The following is a 17,501-nucleotide window of genomic DNA, read 5'->3' on the forward strand; positions in this document are numbered from 1 at the left end:
ATTCCCCTCGGTCTCTAGTTTTCAGAAATGCACAGGTTTGGTAGGTTGCCCTAGGTGGCGGCTGAGCTACAGGCCAAAATCTACAGGTAGGCACTTTGCAAAAAACACCTCTGTTTTCCTTCAAAAATTTGGCTGTGCCCACGTTGCGCTTTGGGGCGTTTCCTGTTGCGGGCGCTAGGCCTACCCACACAAGTGAGGTATCATTTTTATCGGGAGACGTGGGGGAACGCTGGGTGGCAGGAAATTTGTGGCTCCTCTCAGATTCCAGAACTTTCTGCCACAGAAATGTGAGGAACATGTGTTTTTTTAGCCAAATTTTGAGGTTTACAAAGGATTCTGGGTAACAGAACCTGGTCTGAGCCACACAAGTCACCCCATCTTGGATTCCCTAGGTCTCTAGTTTTCAGAAATGCACAGGTTTGGTAGGTTTCCCTAGGTGGCGGCTGAGCTACAGGCCAAAATCTACAGGTAGGCACTTTGCAAAAAACACCTCTGTTTTCCTTCAAAAATTTGGCTGTGTCCACATTGAGCTTTGGGGCGTTTCCTTTTGCGGGCGATAGGCCTACCCACACAAGTGAGGTATCATTTTTATCGGGAGACGTGGGGGAATGCTGGGTGGAAGGAAATTTGTGGCTCCTCTCAGATTCCCGAACTTTCTGCCACAGAAATGTGAGGAACATGTGTTTTTTTAGCCAAATTTTGAGGTTTGCAAAGGATTCTGGGTAACAGAACCTGGTCCAAGCCACACAAGTCACCCCATCTTGGATTCCCCTAGGTCTCTAGTTTTCAGAAATGCACAGGTTTGGTAGGTTTCCCTAGGTGGCGGCTGAGCTACAGGCCAAAATCTACAGGTAGGCACTTTGCAAAAAACACCTCTGTTTTCCTTAAAAAATGTGGATGTGTCCGCGTTGCACTTTGGGGCGTTTCCTGTTGCGGGCTCTAGGCCTACCCACACAAGTGAGGTATCATTTTTATCGGGAGACGTGGGGGAACGCTGGGTGGAAGGAAATTTGTGGCTCCTCTCAGATTCCAGAACTTTCTGCCACAGAAATGTGAGGAACATGTGTTTTTTTAGACAAATTTTGAGGTTTGCAAAGGATTCTGGGTAACAGAACCTGGTCCGAGCCACACAAGTCACCCCGTCTTGGATTCCCCTAGGTCTCTAGTTTTCAGAAATACACAGGTTTGGTAGGTTTCCCTAGGTGGCGGCTGAGCTACAGGCCAAAATCTACAGTTAGGCACTTTGCAAAAAACACCTCTGTTTTCCTTCAAAAATGTGGCTGTGTCCACGTTGCGCTTTGGGGCGTTTCCTGTTGCGGGCGCTAGGCCTACCCACACAAGTGAGGTATCATTTTTATCGGGAGACGTGGGGGAACGCTGGGTGGAAGGAAATTTGTGGCTCCTCTCAGATTCCAGAACTTTCTGCCACAGAAATGTGAGAAACATGTGTTTTTTCAGCCAAATTTTGAGGTTTGCAAAGGATTCTGGGTAACAGAACCTGGTCCGAGCCACACAAGTCACCCCATCTTGGATTCCCCTAGGTCTCTAGTTTTCAGAAATGCACAGGTTTAGTAGGTGTCCCTAGGTGGCGGCTGAGCTACAGGCCAAAATCTACAGGTAGGCACTTTGCAAAAAACACCTCTGTTTTCCTTCAAAAATGTGGCGGTGTCCACGTTGCGCTTTGGGGCGTTTCCTTTTGCGGGCGATAGGCCTACCCACACAAGTGAGGTATCATTTTTATCGGGAGACGTGGGGGAATGCTGGGTGGAAGGAAATTTGTGGCTCCTCTCAGATTCCCGAACTTTCTGCCACAGAAATGTGAGGAACATGTGTTTTTTTAGCCAAATTTTGAGGTTTGCAAAGGATTCTGGGTAACAGAACCTGGTCCGAGCCACACAAGTCACCCCATCTTGGATTCCCCTAGGTCTCTAGTTTTCAGAAATGCACAGGTTTGGTAGGTTTCCCTAGGTGGCGGCTGAGCTACAGGCCAAAATCTACAGGTAGGCACTTTGCAAAAAACACCTCTGTTTTCCTTCAAAAATTTGGCTGTGTCCACGTTGCGCTTTGGGGCGTTTCCTGTCGCGGGCGCTAGGCCTACCCACACAAGTGAGGTATCATTTTTATCGGGAGACGTGGGGGAACGCTGGGTGGAAGGAAATTTGTGGCTCCTCTCAGATTCCAGAACTTTCTGCCACAGGAATGTGAGGAACATGTGTTTTTTTAGCCAAATTTTGAGGTTTGCAAAGGATTCTGGGTAACAGAACCTGGTCCGAGCCACACAAGTCACCCCATCTTGGATTCCCCTAGGTCTCTAGTTTTCAGAAATGCACAGGTTTGGTAGGTTTCCCTAGGTGGCGGCTGAGCTACAGGCCAAAATCTACAGGTAGGCACTTTGCAAAAAACACCTCTGTTTTCCTTAAAAAATTTGGCTGTGTCCACGTTGCGCTTTGGGGCGTTTCCTGTCGCGGGCGCTAGGCCTACCCACACAAGTGAGGTATCATTTTTATCGGGAGACGTGGGGGAACGCTGGGTGGAAGGAAATTTGTGGCTCCTCTCAGATTCCAGAACTTTCTGCCACAGGAATGTGAGGAACATGTGTTTTTTTAGCCAAATTTTGAGGTTTGCAAAGGATTCTGGGTAACAGAACCTGGTCCGAGCCACACAAGTCACCCCATCTTGGATTTCCCTAGGTCTCTAGTTTTCAGAAATGCACAGGTTTGGTAGGTTTCCCTAGGTGGCGGCTGAGCTACAGGCCAAAATCTACAGGTAGGCACTTTGCAAAAAACACCTCTGTTTTCCTTCAAAAATTTGGCTGAGTCCACGTTGCGCTTTGGGCATTTCCTGTCGCGGGCGCTAGGCCTACCCACACAAGTGAGGTATCATTTTTATCGGGAGACATGGGGGAACGCTGCGTGGAAGGAAATTTGTGGCTCCTCTCAGATTCCATAACTTTCTGCCACAGAAATGTGAGGAACATGTGTTTTTTTAGCCAAATTTTGAGGTTTGCAAAGGATTCTGGGTAACAGAACCTGGTCCGAGCCACACAAGTCACCCCATCTTGGATTCCCCTAGGTCTCTAGTTTTCAGAAATGCACAGGATTGGTAGGTTTCCCTAGGTGGCGGCTGAGCTACAGGCCAAAATCTACAGGTAGGCACTTTGCAAAAAACACCTCTGTTTTCCTTCAAAAATTTGGCTGTGTCCACGTTGCGCTTTGGGGCGTTTCCTGTTGCGGGCGCTAGGCCTACCCACACAAGTGAGGTATAATTTTTATCGGGAGACGTGGGGGAACGCTGGGTAGCAGGAAATTTGTGGCTCCTCTCAGATTCCAGAACTTTCTGCCACAGAAATGTGAGGAACATGTGTTTTTTTAGCCAAATTTTGAGGTGTACAAAGGATTCTGGGTAACAGAACCTGGTCCGAGCCACACAAGTCACCCCATCTTGGATTCCCCTAGGTCTCTAGTTTTCAGAAATGCACAGGTTTGGTAGGTTTCCCTAGGTGGCGGCTGAGCTACAGGCCAAAATCTACAGATAGGCACTTTGCAAAAAACACCTCTGTTTTCCTTTAAAAATTTGGCTGTGTCCACGTTGAGCTTTGGGGCGTTTCCTTTTGCGGGCGATAGGCCTACCCACACAAGTGAGGTATCATTTTTATCGGGAGACGTGGGGGAATGCTGGGTGGAAGGAAATTTGTGGCTCCTCTCAGATTCCCGAACTTTCTGCCACAGAAATGTGAGGAACATGTGTTTTTTTAGCCAAATTTTGAGGTTTGCAAAGGATTCTGGGTAACAGAACCTGGTCCGAGCCACACAAGTCACCCCATCTTGGATTCCCCTAGGTCTCTAGTTTTCAGAAATGCACAGGTTTGGTAGGTTTCCCTAGGTGGCGGCTGAGCTACAGGCCAAAATCTACAGGTAGGCACTTTGCAAAAAACACCTCTGTTTTCCTTCAAAAATTTGGCTGTGTCCACGTTGCGCTTTGGGGCGTTTCCTGTCGCGGGCGCTAGGCCTACCCACACAAGTGAGGTATCATTTTTATCGGGAGACGTGGGGGAACGCTGGGTGGAAGGAAATTTGTGGCTCCTCTCAGATTCCAGAACTTTCTGCCACAGGAATGTGAGGAACATGTGTTTTTTTAGCCAAATTTGGAGGTTTGCAAAGGATTCTGGGTAACAGAACCTGGTCCGAGCCACACAAGTCACCCCATCTTGGATTCCCCTAGGTCTCCAGTTTTCAGAAATGCACAGGTTTGGTAGGTTTCCCTAGGTGGCGGCTGAGCTGCAGGCCAAAATCTACAGGTAGGCACTTTGCAAAAAACACCTCTGTTTTCCTTCAAAAATTTGGCTGTGTCCACGTTGCGCTTTAGGGCGTTTCCTGTCGCGGGCGCTAGGCCTACCCACACAAGTGAGGTATCATTTTTATCGGGAGACATGGGGGAACGCTGGGTGGAAGGAAATTTGTGGCTCCTCTCAGATTCCAGAACTTTCTGCCACAGGAATGTGAGGAACATGTGTTTTTTTAGCCAAATTTTGAGGTTTGCAAAGGATTCTGGGTAACAGAACCTGGTCCGAGCCACACAAGTCACCCCATCTTGGATTTCCCTAGGTCTCTAGTTTTCAGAAATGCACAGGTTTGGTAGGTTTCCCTAGGTGGCGGCTGAGCTACAGGCCAAAATCTACAGGTAGGCACTTTGCAAAAAACACCTCTGTTTTCCTTCAAAAATTTGGCTGAGTCCACGTTGCGCTTTGGGCATTCCCTGTCGCGGGCGCTAGGCCTACCCACACAAGTGAGGTATCATTTTTATCAGGAGACGTGGGGGAACGCTGCGTGGAAGGAAATTTGTGGCTCCTCTCAGATTCCAGCACTTTCTGCCACAGAAATGTGAGGAACATGTCCAAATTTTGAGGTTTGCAAAGGATTCTGGGTAACAGAACCTGGTCCGAGCCACACAAGTCACCCCATCTTGGATTCCCCTCGGTCTCTAGTTTTCAGAAATGCACAGGTTTGGTAGGTTGCCCTAGGTGGCGGCTGAGCTACAGGCCAAAATCTACAGGTAGGCACTTTGCAAAAAACACCTCTGTTTTCCTTCAAAAATTTGGCTGTGCCCACGTTGCGCTTTGGGGCGTTTCCTGTTGCGGGCGCTAGGCCTACCCACACAAGTGAGGTATCATTTTTATCGGGAGACGTGGGGGAACGCTGGGTGGCAGGAAATTTGTGGCTCCTCTCAGATTCCAGAACTTTCTGCCACAGAAATGTGAGGAACATGTGTTTTTTTAGCCAAATTTTGAGGTTTACAAAGGATTCTGGGTAACAGAACCTGGTCTGAGCCACACAAGTCACCCCATCTTGGATTCCCTAGGTCTCTAGTTTTCAGAAATGCACAGGTTTGGTAGGTTTCCCTAGGTGGCGGCTGAGCTACAGGCCAAAATCTACAGGTAGGCACTTTGCAAAAAACACCTCTGTTTTCCTTCAAAAATGTGTCTGTGTCCACATTGAGCTTTGGGGCATTTCCTTTTGCGGGCGATAGGCCTACCCACACAAGTGAGGTATCATTTTTATCGGGAGACGTGGGGGAATGCTGGGTGGAAGGAAATTTGTGGCTCCTCTCAGATTCCCGAACTTTCTGCCACAGAAATGTGAGGAACATGTGTTTTTTTAGCCAAATTTTGAGGTTTGCAAAGGATTCTGGGTAACAGAACCTGGTCCAAGCCACACAAGTCACCCCATCTTGGATTCCCCTAGGTCTCTAGTTTTCAGAAATGCACAGGTTTGGTAGGTTTCCCTAGGTGGCGGCTGAGCTACAGGCCAAAATCTACAGGTAGGCACTTTGCAAAAAATACCTCTGTTTTCCTTAAAAAATGTGGATGTGTCCGCGTTGCACTTTGGGGCGTTTCCTGTTGCGGGCTCTAGGCCTACCCACACAAGTGAGGTATCATTTTTATCGGGAGACGTGGGGGAACGCTGGGTGGAAGGAAATTTGTGGCTCCTCTCAGATTCCAGAACTTTCTGCCACAGAAATGTGAGGAACATGTGTTTTTTTAGACAAATTTTGAGGTTTGCAAAGGATTCTGGGTAACAGAACCTGGTCCGAGCCACACAAGTCACCCCGTCTTGGATTCCCCTAGGTCTCTAGTTTTCAGAAATGCACAGGTTTGGTAGGTTTCCCTAGGTGGCGGCTGAGCTACAGCCAAAATCTACAGGTAGGCACTTTGCAAAAAACACCTCTGTTTTCCTTAAAAAATTTGGCGGAGTCCACGTTGCGCTTTGGGCATTTCCTGTCGTGGGCGCTAGGCCTACCCACACAAGTGAGGTATCATTTTTATCGGGAGACGTGGGGGAACGCTGCGTGGAAGGAAATTTGTGGCTCCTCTCCGATTCCAGAACTTTCTGCCACAGAAATGTGAGGAACATGTGTTTTTTTAGCCGAATTTTGAGGTTTGCAAAGGATTCTGGGTAACAGAACCTGGTCCGAGCCACACAAGTCACCCCATCTTGGATTCCCCTAGGTCTCTAGTTTTCAGAAATGCACAGGTTTGGTAGGTTTCCCTAGGTGGCGGCTGAGCAACAGGCCAAAATCTACAGGTAGGCACTTTGCAAAAAACACCTCTGTTTTCCTTCAAAAATGTGGCTGTGTCCACGTTGCGCTTTGGGGCGTTTCCTTTTGCGGGCGATAGGCCTACCCACACAAGTGAGGTATCATTTTTTTCGGGAGACGTGGGGGAATGCTGGGTGGAAGGAAATTTGTGGCTCCTCTCAGATTCCAGAACTTTCTGCCACAGAAATGTGAGGAACATGTGTTTTTTTAGCCAAATTTTGAGGTTTACAAAGGATTCTGGGTAACAGAACCTGGTCTGAGCCACACAAGTCACCCCATCTTGGATTCCCTAGGTCTCTAGTTTTCAGAAATGCACAGGTTTGGTAGGTTTCCCTAGGTGGCGGCTGAGCTACAGGCCAAAATCTACAGGTAGGCACTTTGCAAAAAACACCTCTGTTTTCCTTCAAAAATTTGGCTGTGTCCACATTGAGCTTTGGGGCGTTTCCTTTTGCGGGCGATAGGCCTACCCACACAAGTGAGGTATCATTTTTATCGGGAGACGTGGGGGAATGCTGGGTGGAAGGAAATTTGTGGCTCCTCTCAGATTCCCGAACTTTCTGCCACAGAAATGTGAGGAACATGTGTTTTTTTAGCCAAATTTTGAGGTTTGCAAAGGATTCTGGGTAACAGAACCTGGTCCAAGCCACACAAGTCACCCCATCTTGGATTCCCCTAGGTCTCTAGTTTTCAGAAATGCACAGGTTTGGTAGGTTTCCCTAGGTGGCGGCTGAGCTACAGGCCAAAATCTACAGGTAGGCACTTTGCAAAAAACACCTCTGTTTTCCTTAAAAAATGTGGATGTGTCCGCGTTGCACTTTGGGGCGTTTCCTGTTGCGGGCTCTAGGCCTACCCACACAAGTGAGGTATCATTTTTATCGGGAGACGTGGGGGAACGCTGGGTGGAAGGAAATTTGTGGCTCCTCTCAGATTCCAGAACTTTCTGCCACAGAAATGTGAGGAACATGTGTTTTTTTAGACAAATTTTGAGGTTTGCAAAGGATTCTGGGTAACAGAACCTGGTCCGAGCCACACAAGTCACCCCGTCTTGGATTCCCCTAGGTCTCTAGTTTTCAGAAATACACAGGTTTGGTAGGTTTCCCTAGGTGGCGGCTGAGCTACAGGCCAAAATCTACAGTTAGGCACTTTGCAAAAAACACCTCTGTTTTCCTTCAAAAATTTGGCTGTGTCCACGTTGCGCTTTGGGGCGTTTCCTGTTGCGGGCGCTAGGCCTACCCACACAAGTGAGGTATCATTTTTATCGGGAGACGTGGGGGAACGCTGGGTGGAAGGAAATTTGTGGCTCCTCTCAGATTCCAGAACTTTCTGCCACAGAAATGTGAGAAACATGTGTTTTTTCAGCCAAATTTTGAGGTTTGCAAAGGATTCTGGGTAACAGAACCTGGTCCGAGCCACACAAGTCACCCCATCTTGGATTCCCCTAGGTCTCTAGTTTTCAGAAATGCACAGGTTTAGTAGGTGTCCCTAGGTGGCGGCTGAGCTACAGGCCAAAATCTACAGGTAGGCACTTTGCAAAAAACACCTCTGTTTTCCTTCAAAAATGTGGCGGTGTCCACGTTGCGCTTTGGGGCGTTTCCTTTTGCGGGCGATAGGCCTACCCACACAAGTGAGGTATCATTTTTATCGGGAGACGTGGGGGAATGCTGGGTGGAAGGAAATTTGTGGCTCCTCTCAGATTCCCGAACTTTCTGCCACAGAAATGTGAGGAACATGTGTTTTTTTAGCCAAATTTTGAGGTTTGCAAAGGATTCTGGGTAACAGAACCTGGTCCGAGCCACACAAGTCACCCCATCTTGGATTCCCCTAGGTCTCTAGTTTTCAGAAATGCACAGGTTTGGTAGGTTTCCCTAGGTGGCGGCTGAGCTACAGGCCAAAATCTACAGGTAGGCACTTTGCAAAAAACACCTCTGTTTTCCTTCAAAAATTTGGCTGTGTCCACGTTGCGCTTTGGGGCGTTTCCTGTCGCGGGCGCTAGGCCTACCCACACAAGTGAGGTATCATTTTTATCGGGAGACGTGGGGGAACGCTGGGTGGAAGGAAATTTGTGGCTCCTCTCAGATTCCAGAACTTTCTGCCACAGGAATGTGAGGAACATGTGTTTTTTTAGCCAAATTTTGAGGTTTGCAAAGGATTCTGGGTAACAGAACCTGGTCCGAGCCACACAAGTCACCCCATCTTGGATTCCCCTAGGTCTCTAGTTTTCAGAAATGCACAGGTTTGGTAGGTTTCCCTAGGTGGCGGCTGAGCTACAGGCCAAAATCTACAGGTAGGCACTTTGCAAAAAACACCTCTGTTTTCCTTCAAAAATTTGGCTGTGTCCACGTTGCGCTTTGGGGCGTTTCCTGTCGCGGGCGCTAGGCCTACCCACACAAGTGAGGTATCATTTTTATCGGGAGACGTGGGGGAACGCTGGGTGGAATGAAATTTGTGGCTCCTCTCAGATTCCAGAACTTTCTGCCACAGGAATGTGAGGAACATGTGTTTTTTTAGCCAAATTTTGAGGTTTGCAAAGGATTCTGGGTAACAGAACCTGGTCCGAGCCACACAAGTCACCCCATCTTGGATTTCCCTAGGTCTCTAGTTTTCAGAAATGCACAGGTTTGGTAGGTTTCCCTAGGTGGCGGCTGAGCTACAGGCCAAAATCTACAGGTAGGCACTTTGCAAAAAACACCTCTGTTTTCCTTCAAAAATTTGGCTGAGTCCACGTTGCGCTTTGGGCATTTCCTGTCGCGGGCGCTAGGCCTACCCACACAAGTGAGGTATCATTTTTATCGGGAGACATGGGGGAACGCTGCGTGGAAGGAAATTTGTGGCTCCTCTCAGATTCCATAACTTTCTGCCACAGAAATGTGAGGAACATGTGTTTTTTTAGCCAAATTTTGAGGTTTGCAAAGGATTCTGGGTAACAGAACCTGGTCCGAGCCACACAAGTCACCCCATCTTGGATTCCCCTAGGTCTCTAGTTTTCAGAAATGCACAGGATTGGTAGGTTTCCCTAGGTGGCGGCTGAGCTACAGGCCAAAATCTACAGGTAGGCACTTTGCAAAAAACACCTCTGTTTTCCTTCAAAAATTTGGCTGTGTCCACGTTGCGCTTTGGGGCGTTTCCTGTTGCGGGCGCTAGGCCTACCCACACAAGTGAGGTATAATTTTTATCGGGAGACGTGGGGGAACGCTGGGTAGCAGGAAATTTGTGGCTCCTCTCAGATTCCAGAACTTTCTGCCACAGAAATGTGAGGAACATGTGTTTTTTTAGCCAAATTTTGAGGTGTACAAAGGATTCTGGGTAACAGAACCTGGTCCGAGCCACACAAGTCACCCCATCTTGGATTCCCCTAGGTCTCTAGTTTTCAGAAATGCACAGGTTTGGTAGGTTTCCCTAGGTGGCGGCTGAGCTACAGGCCAAAATCTACAGATAGGCACTTTGCAAAAAACACCTCTGTTTTCCTTTAAAAATTTGGCTGTGTCCACGTTGAGCTTTGGGGCGTTTCCTTTTGCGGGCGATAGGCCTACCCACACAAGTGAGGTATCATTTTTATCGGGAGACGTGGGGGAATGCTGGGTGGAAGGAAATTTGTGGCTCCTCTCAGATTCCCGAACTTTCTGCCACAGAAATGTGAGGAACATGTGTTTTTTTAGCCAAATTTTGAGGTTTGCAAAGGATTCTGGGTAACAGAACCTGGTCCGAGCCACACAAGTCACCCCATCTTGGATTCCCCTAGGTCTCTAGTTTTCAGAAATGCACAGGTTTGGTAGGTTTCCCTAGGTGGCGGCTGAGCTACAGGCCAAAATCTACAGGTAGGCACTTTGCAAAAAACACCTCTGTTTTCCTTCAAAAATTTGGCTGTGTCCACGTTGCGCTTTGGGGCGTTTCCTGTCGCGGGCGCTAGGCCTACCCACACAAGTGAGGTATCATTTTTATCGGGAGACGTGGGGGAACGCTGGGTGGAAGGAAATTTGTGGCTCCTCTCAGATTCCAGAACTTTCTGCCACAGGAATGTGAGGAACATGTGTTTTTTTAGCCAAATTTGGAGGTTTGCAAAGGATTCTGGGTAACAGAACCTGGTCCGAGCCACACAAGTCACCCCATCTTGGATTCCCCTAGGTCTCCAGTTTTCAGAAATGCACAGGTTTGGTAGGTTTCCCTAGGTGGCGGCTGAGCTGCAGGCCAAAATCTACAGGTAGGCACTTTGCAAAAAACACCTCTGTTTTCCTTCAAAAATTTGGCTGTGTCCACGTTGCGCTTTAGGGCGTTTCCTGTCGCGGGCGCTAGGCCTACCCACACAAGTGAGGTATCATTTTTATCGGGAGACATGGGGGAACGCTGGGTGGAAGGAAATTTGTGGCTCCTCTCAGATTCCAGAACTTTCTGCCACAGGAATGTGAGGAACATGTGTTTTTTTAGCCAAATTTTGAGGTTTGCAAAGGATTCTGGGTAACAGAACCTGGTCCGAGCCACACAAGTCACCCCATCTTGGATTTCCCTAGGTCTCTAGTTTTCAGAAATGCACAGGTTTGGTAGGTTTCCCTAGGTGGCGGCTGAGCTACAGGCCAAAATCTACAGGTAGGCACTTTGCAAAAAACACCTCTGTTTTCCTTCAAAAATTTGGCTGAGTCCACGTTGCGCTTTGGGCATTCCCTGTCGCGGGCGCTAGGCCTACCCACACAAGTGAGGTATCATTTTTATCAGGAGACGTGGGGGAACGCTGCGTGGAAGGAAATTTGTGGCTCCTCTCAGATTCCAGCACTTTCTGCCACAGAAATGTGAGGAACATGTCCAAATTTTGAGGTTTGCAAAGGATTCTGGGTAACAGAACCTGGTCCGAGCCACACAAGTCACCCCATCTTGGATTCCCCTCGGTCTCTAGTTTTCAGAAATGCACAGGTTTGGTAGGTTGCCCTAGGTGGCGGCTGAGCTACAGGCCAAAATCTACAGGTAGGCACTTTGCAAAAAACACCTCTGTTTTCCTTCAAAAATTTGGCTGTGCCCACGTTGCGCTTTGGGGCGTTTCCTGTTGCGGGCGCTAGGCCTACCCACACAAGTGAGGTATCATTTTTATCGGGAGACGTGGGGGAACGCTGGGTGGCAGGAAATTTGTGGCTCCTCTCAGATTCCAGAACTTTCTGCCACAGAAATGTGAGGAACATGTGTTTTTTTAGCCAAATTTTGAGGTTTATAAAGGATTCTGGGTAACAGAACCTGGTCTGAGCCACACAAGTCACCCCATCTTGGATTCCCTAGGTCTCTAGTTTTCAGAAATGCACAGGTTTGGTAGGTTTCCCTAGGTGGCGGCTGAGCTACAGGCCAAAATCTACAGGTAGGCACTTTGCAAAAAACACCTCTGTTTTCCTTCAAAAATTTGTCTGTGTCCACATTGAGCTTTGGGGCATTTCCTTTTGCGGGCGATAGGCCTACCCACACAAGTGAGGTATCATTTTTATCGGGAGACGTGGGGGAATGCTGGGTGGAAGGAAATTTGTGGCTCCTCTCAGATTCCCGAACTTTCTGCCACAGAAATGTGAGGAACATGTGTTTTTTTAGCCAAATTTTGAGGTTTGCAAAGGATTCTGGGTAACAGAACCTGGTCCAAGCCACACAAGTCACCCCATCTTGGATTCCCCTAGGTCTCTAGTTTTCAGAAATGCACAGGTTTGGTAGGTTTCCCTAGGTGGCGGCTGAGCTACAGGCCAAAATCTACAGGTAGGCACTTTGCAAAAAATACCTCTGTTTTCCTTAAAAAATGTGGATGTGTCCGCGTTGCACTTTGGGGCGTTTCCTGTTGCGGGCTCTAGGCCTACCCACACAAGTGAGGTATCATTTTTATCGGGAGACGTGGGGGAACGCTGGGTGGAAGGAAATTTGTGGCTCCTCTCAGATTCCAGAACTTTCTGCCACAGAAATGTGAGGAACATGTGTTTTTTTAGACAAATTTTGAGGTTTGCAAAGGATTCTGGGTAACAGAACCTGGTCCGAGCCACACAAGTCACCCCGTCTTGGATTCCCCTAGGTCTCTAGTTTTCAGAAATGCACAGGTTTGGTAGGTTTCCCTAGGTGGCGGCTGAGCTACAGCCAAAATCTACAGGTAGGCACTTTGCAAAAAACACCTCTGTTTTCCTTAAAAAATTTGGCGGAGTCCACGTTGCGCTTTGGGCATTTCCTGTCGTGGGCGCTAGGCCTACCCACACAAGTGAGGTATCATTTTTATCGGGAGACGTGGGGGAACGCTGCGTGGAAGGAAATTTGTGGCTCCTCTCCGATTCCAGAACTTTCTGCCACAGAAATGTGAGGAACATGTGTTTTTTTAGCCGAATTTTGAGGTTTGCAAAGGATTCTGGGTAACAGAACCTGGTCCGAGCCACACAAGTCACCCCATCTTGGATTCCCCTAGGTCTCTAGTTTTCAGAAATGCACAGGTTTGGTAGGTTTCCCTAGGTGGCGGCTGAGCTACAGGCCAAAATCTACAGGTAGGCACTTTGCAAAAAACACCTCTGTTTTCCTTCAAAAATGTGGCTGTGTCCACGTTGCGCTTTGGGGCGTTTCCTTTTGCGGGCGATAGGCCTACCCACACAAGTGAGGTATCATTTTTTTCGGGAGACGTGGGGGAATGCTGGGTGGAAGGAAATTTGTGGCTCCTCTCAGATTCCAGAACTTTCTGCCACAGGAATGTGAGGAACATGTGTTTTTTTAGCCAAATTTTGAGGTTTGCAAAGGATTCTGGGTAACAGAACCTAGTCCGAGCCACACAAGTCACCCCATCTTGGATTCCCCTAGTTCTCCAGTTTTCAGAAATGCACAGGTTTGGTAGGTTTCCCTAGGTGGCGGCTGAGCTACAGCCAAAATCTACAGGTAGGCACTTTGCAAAAAACACCTCTGTTTTCCTTAAAAAATTGGGCGGAGTCCACGTTGCGCTTTGGGCATTTCCTATCGTGGGCGCTAGGCCTACCCACACAAGTGAGGTATCATTTTTATCGGGAGACGTGGGGGAACGCTGCGTGGAAGGAAATTTGTGGCTCCTCTCAGATTCCAGAACTTTCTGCCACAGAAATGTGAGGAACATGTGTTTTTTTAGCCGAATTTTGAGGTTTGCAAAGGATTCTGGGTAACAGAACCTGGTCCGAGCCACACAAGTCACCACATCTTGGATTCCCCTAGGTCTCTAGTTTTCAGAAATGCACAGGTTTGGTAGGTTTCCCTAGGTTGCGGCTGAGCTACAGGCCAAAATCTACAGGTAGGCACTTTGCAAAAAACACCTCTGTTTTCCTTCAAAAATTTGGCTGTGTCCACGTTGCGCTTTGGGGCGTTTCCTGTTGCGGGCGCTAGGCCTACCCACACAAGTGAGGTATCATTTTTATCGGGAGACGTGGGGGAACGCTGGGTGGAAGGAAATTTGTGGCTCCTCTCAGATTCCAGAACTTTCTGCCACAGAAATGTGAGGAACATGTGTTTTTTTAGCCAAATTTTGAGGTTTGCAAAGGATTCTGGGTAACAGAACCTGGTCCGAGCCACACAAGTCACCCCATCTTGGATTCCCCTAGGTCTCTAGTTTTCAGAAATGCACAGGTTTGGTAGGTTTCCCTAGGTGGCGGCTGAGCTACAGGCCAAAATCTACAGGTAGGCACTTTGCAAAACACACCTCTGAATTCCTTCAAAAATTTGGCTGTGTCCACGTTGCGCTATGGGGCGTTTCCTGTCACGGGCGCTAGGCCTACCCACACAAGTGAGGTATCATTTTTATCGGGAGACGTGGGGGAATGCTGGGTGGAAGGAAATTTGTGGCTCCTCTCAGATTCCCGAACTTTCTGCCACAGAAATGTGAGGAACATGTGTTTTTTTAGCCAAATTTTGAGGTTTGCAAAGGATTCTGGGTAACAGAACCTGGTCCGAGCCACACAAGTCACCCCATCTTGGATTCCCCTAGGTCTCTAGTTTTCAGAAATGCACAGGTTTGGTAGGTTTCCCTAGTGGCGGCTGAGCTACAGGCCAAAATCTACAGGTAGGCACTTTGCAAAAAACACCTCTGTATTCCTTCAAAAATTTGGCTGTGTCCACGTTGCGCTATGGGGCGTTTCCTGTCACGGGCGCTAGGCCTACCCACACAAGTGAGGTATCATTTTTATCGGGAGACATGGGGGAACGCTGGGTGGAAGGAAATTTGTGGCTCCTCTCAGATTCCAGATCTTTCTGCCACAGGAATGTGAGGAACATGTGTTTTTTTAGCCAAATTTTGAGGTTTGCAAAGGATTCTGGGTAACAGAACCTGGTCCGAGCCACACAAGTCACCCCATCTTGGATTCCCCTAGTTCTCCAGTTTTCAGAAATGCACAGGTTTGGTAGGTTTCCCTAGGTGACGGCTGAGCTACAGCCAAAATCTACAGGTAGGCACTTTGCAAAAAACACCTCTGTTTTCCTTAAAAAATTGGGCGGAGTCCACGTTGCGCTTTGGGCATTTCCTATCGTGGGCGCTAGGCCTACCCACACAAGTGAGGTATCATTTTTATCGGGAGACGTGGGGGAACGCTGCGTGGAAGGAAATTTGTGGCTCCTCTCAGATTCCAGAACTTTCTGCCACAGAAATGTGAGGAACATGTGTTTTTTTAGCTGAATTTTGAGGTTTGCAAAGGATTCTGGGTAACAGAACCTGGTCCGAGCCACACAAGTCACCACATCTTGGATTCCCCTAGGTCTCTAGTTTTCAGAAATGCACAGGTTTGGTAGGTTTCCCTAGGTTGCGGCTGAGCTACAGGCCAAAATCTACAGGTAGGCACTTTGCAAAAAACACCTCTGTTTTCCTTCAAAAATTTGGCTGTGTCCACGTTGCGCTTTGGGGCGTTTCCTTTTGCGGGCGATAGGCCTACCCACACAAGTGAGGTATCATTTTTTTCGGGAGACGTGGGGGAATGCTGGGTGGAAGGAAATTTGTGGCTCCTCTCAGATTCCAGAACTTTCTGCCACAGGAATGTGAGGAACATGTGTTTTTTTAGCCAAATTTTGAGGTTTGCAAAGGATTCTGGGTAACAGAACCTAGTCCGAGCCACACAAGTCACCCCATCTTGGATTCCCCTAGTTCTCCAGTTTTCAGAAATGCACAGGTTTGGTAGGTTTCCCTAGGTGGCGGCTGAGCTACAGCCAAAATCTACAGGTAGGCACTTTGCAAAAAACACCTCTGTTTTCCTTAAAAAATTTGGCGGAGTCCACGTTGCGCTTTGGGCATTTCCTATCGTGGGCGCTAGGCCTACCCACACAAGTGAGGTATCATTTTTATCGGGAGACGTGGGGGAAAGCTGCGTGGAAGGAAATTTGTGGCTCCTCTCAGATTCCAGAACTTTCTGCCACAGAAATGTGAGGAACATGTGTTTTTTTAGCCGAATTTTGAGGTTTGCAAAGGATTCTGGGTAACAGAACCTGGTCCGAGCCACACAAGTCACCACATCTTGGATTCCCCTAGGTCTCTAGTTTTCAGAAATGCACAGGTTTGGTAGGTTTCCCTAGGTTGCGGCTGAGCTACAGGCCAAAATCTACAGGTAGGCACTTTGCAAAAAACACCTCTGTTTTCCTTCAAAAATTTGGCTGTGTCCACGTTGCGCTTTGGGGCGTTTCCTGTTGCGGGCGCTAGGCCTACCCACACAAGTGAGGTATCATTTTTATCGGGAGACGTGGGGGAACGCTGGGTGGAAGGAAATTTGTGGCTCCTCTCAGATTCCAGAACTTTCTGCCACAGAAATGTGAGGAACATGTGTTTTTTTAGCCAAATTTTGAGGTTTGCAAAGGATTCTGGGTAACAGAACCTGGTCCGAGCCACACAAGTCACCCCATCTTGGATTCCCCTAGGTCTCTAGTTTTCAGAAATGCACAGGTTTGGTAGGTTTCCCTAGGTGGCGGCTGAGCTACAGGCCAAAATCTACAGGTAGGCACTTTGTAAAAAACACCTCTGTATTCCTTCAAAAATTTGGCTGTGTCCACGTTGCGCTATGGGGCGTTTCCTGTCACGGGCGCTAGGCCTACCCACACAAGTGAGGTATCATTTTTATCGGGAGACATGGGGGAACGCTGCGTGGAAGGAAATTTGTGGCTCCTCTCAGATTCCAGATCTTTCTGCCACAGGAATGTGAGGAACATGTGTTTTTTTAGCCAAATTTTGAGGTTTGCAAAGGATTCTGGGTAACAGAACCTGGTCCGAGCCACACAAGTCACCCCATCTTTGATTCCCCTAGGTCTCCAGTTTTCAGAAATGCACAGGTTTCGTAGGTTTCCCTAGGTGGCGGCTGAGCTACAGGCCAAAATCTACAGGTAGGCACTTTGCAAAAAACACCAGTTTTCCTTCAAAAATTTGGCTGTGTCCACGTTGCGCTTTGGGGCGTTTCCTGTCGCGGGCGCTAGGCCTACCCACACAAGTGAGGTATCATTTTTATCGGGAGACGTGGGGGAAGGCTGGGTGGAAGGAAATTTGTGGCTCCTCTCAGATTCCAGAACTTTCTGCCACAGGAATGTGAGGAACATGTGTTTTTTTAGCCAAATTTTGAGGTTTGCAAAGGATTCTGGGTAACAGAACCTGGTCCGAGCCACACAAGTCACCCCATCTTGGATTCCCCTAGGTCTCTAGTTTTCAGAAATGCACAGGTTTGGTAGGTTTCCCTAGGTGGCGGCTGAGCTACAGGCCAAAATCTACAGATAGGCACTTTGCAAAAAACACCTCTGTTTTCCTTTAAAAATTTGGCTGTGTCCACGTTGAGCTTTGGGGCGTTTCCTTTTGCGGGCGATAGGCCTACCCACACAAGTGAGGTATCATTTTTTTCGGGAGACGTGGGGGAATGCTGGGTGGAAGGAAATTTGTGGCTCCTCTCAGATTCCAGAACTTTCTGCCACAGGAATGTGAGGAACATGTGTTTTTT

The sequence above is a fragment of the Pleurodeles waltl genome, chromosome 11, assembly GCF_031143425.1.
Source record: "Pleurodeles waltl isolate 20211129_DDA chromosome 11, aPleWal1.hap1.20221129, whole genome shotgun sequence".
NCBI classification, from domain to species: domain Eukaryota; kingdom Metazoa; phylum Chordata; class Amphibia; order Caudata; family Salamandridae; genus Pleurodeles; species Pleurodeles waltl.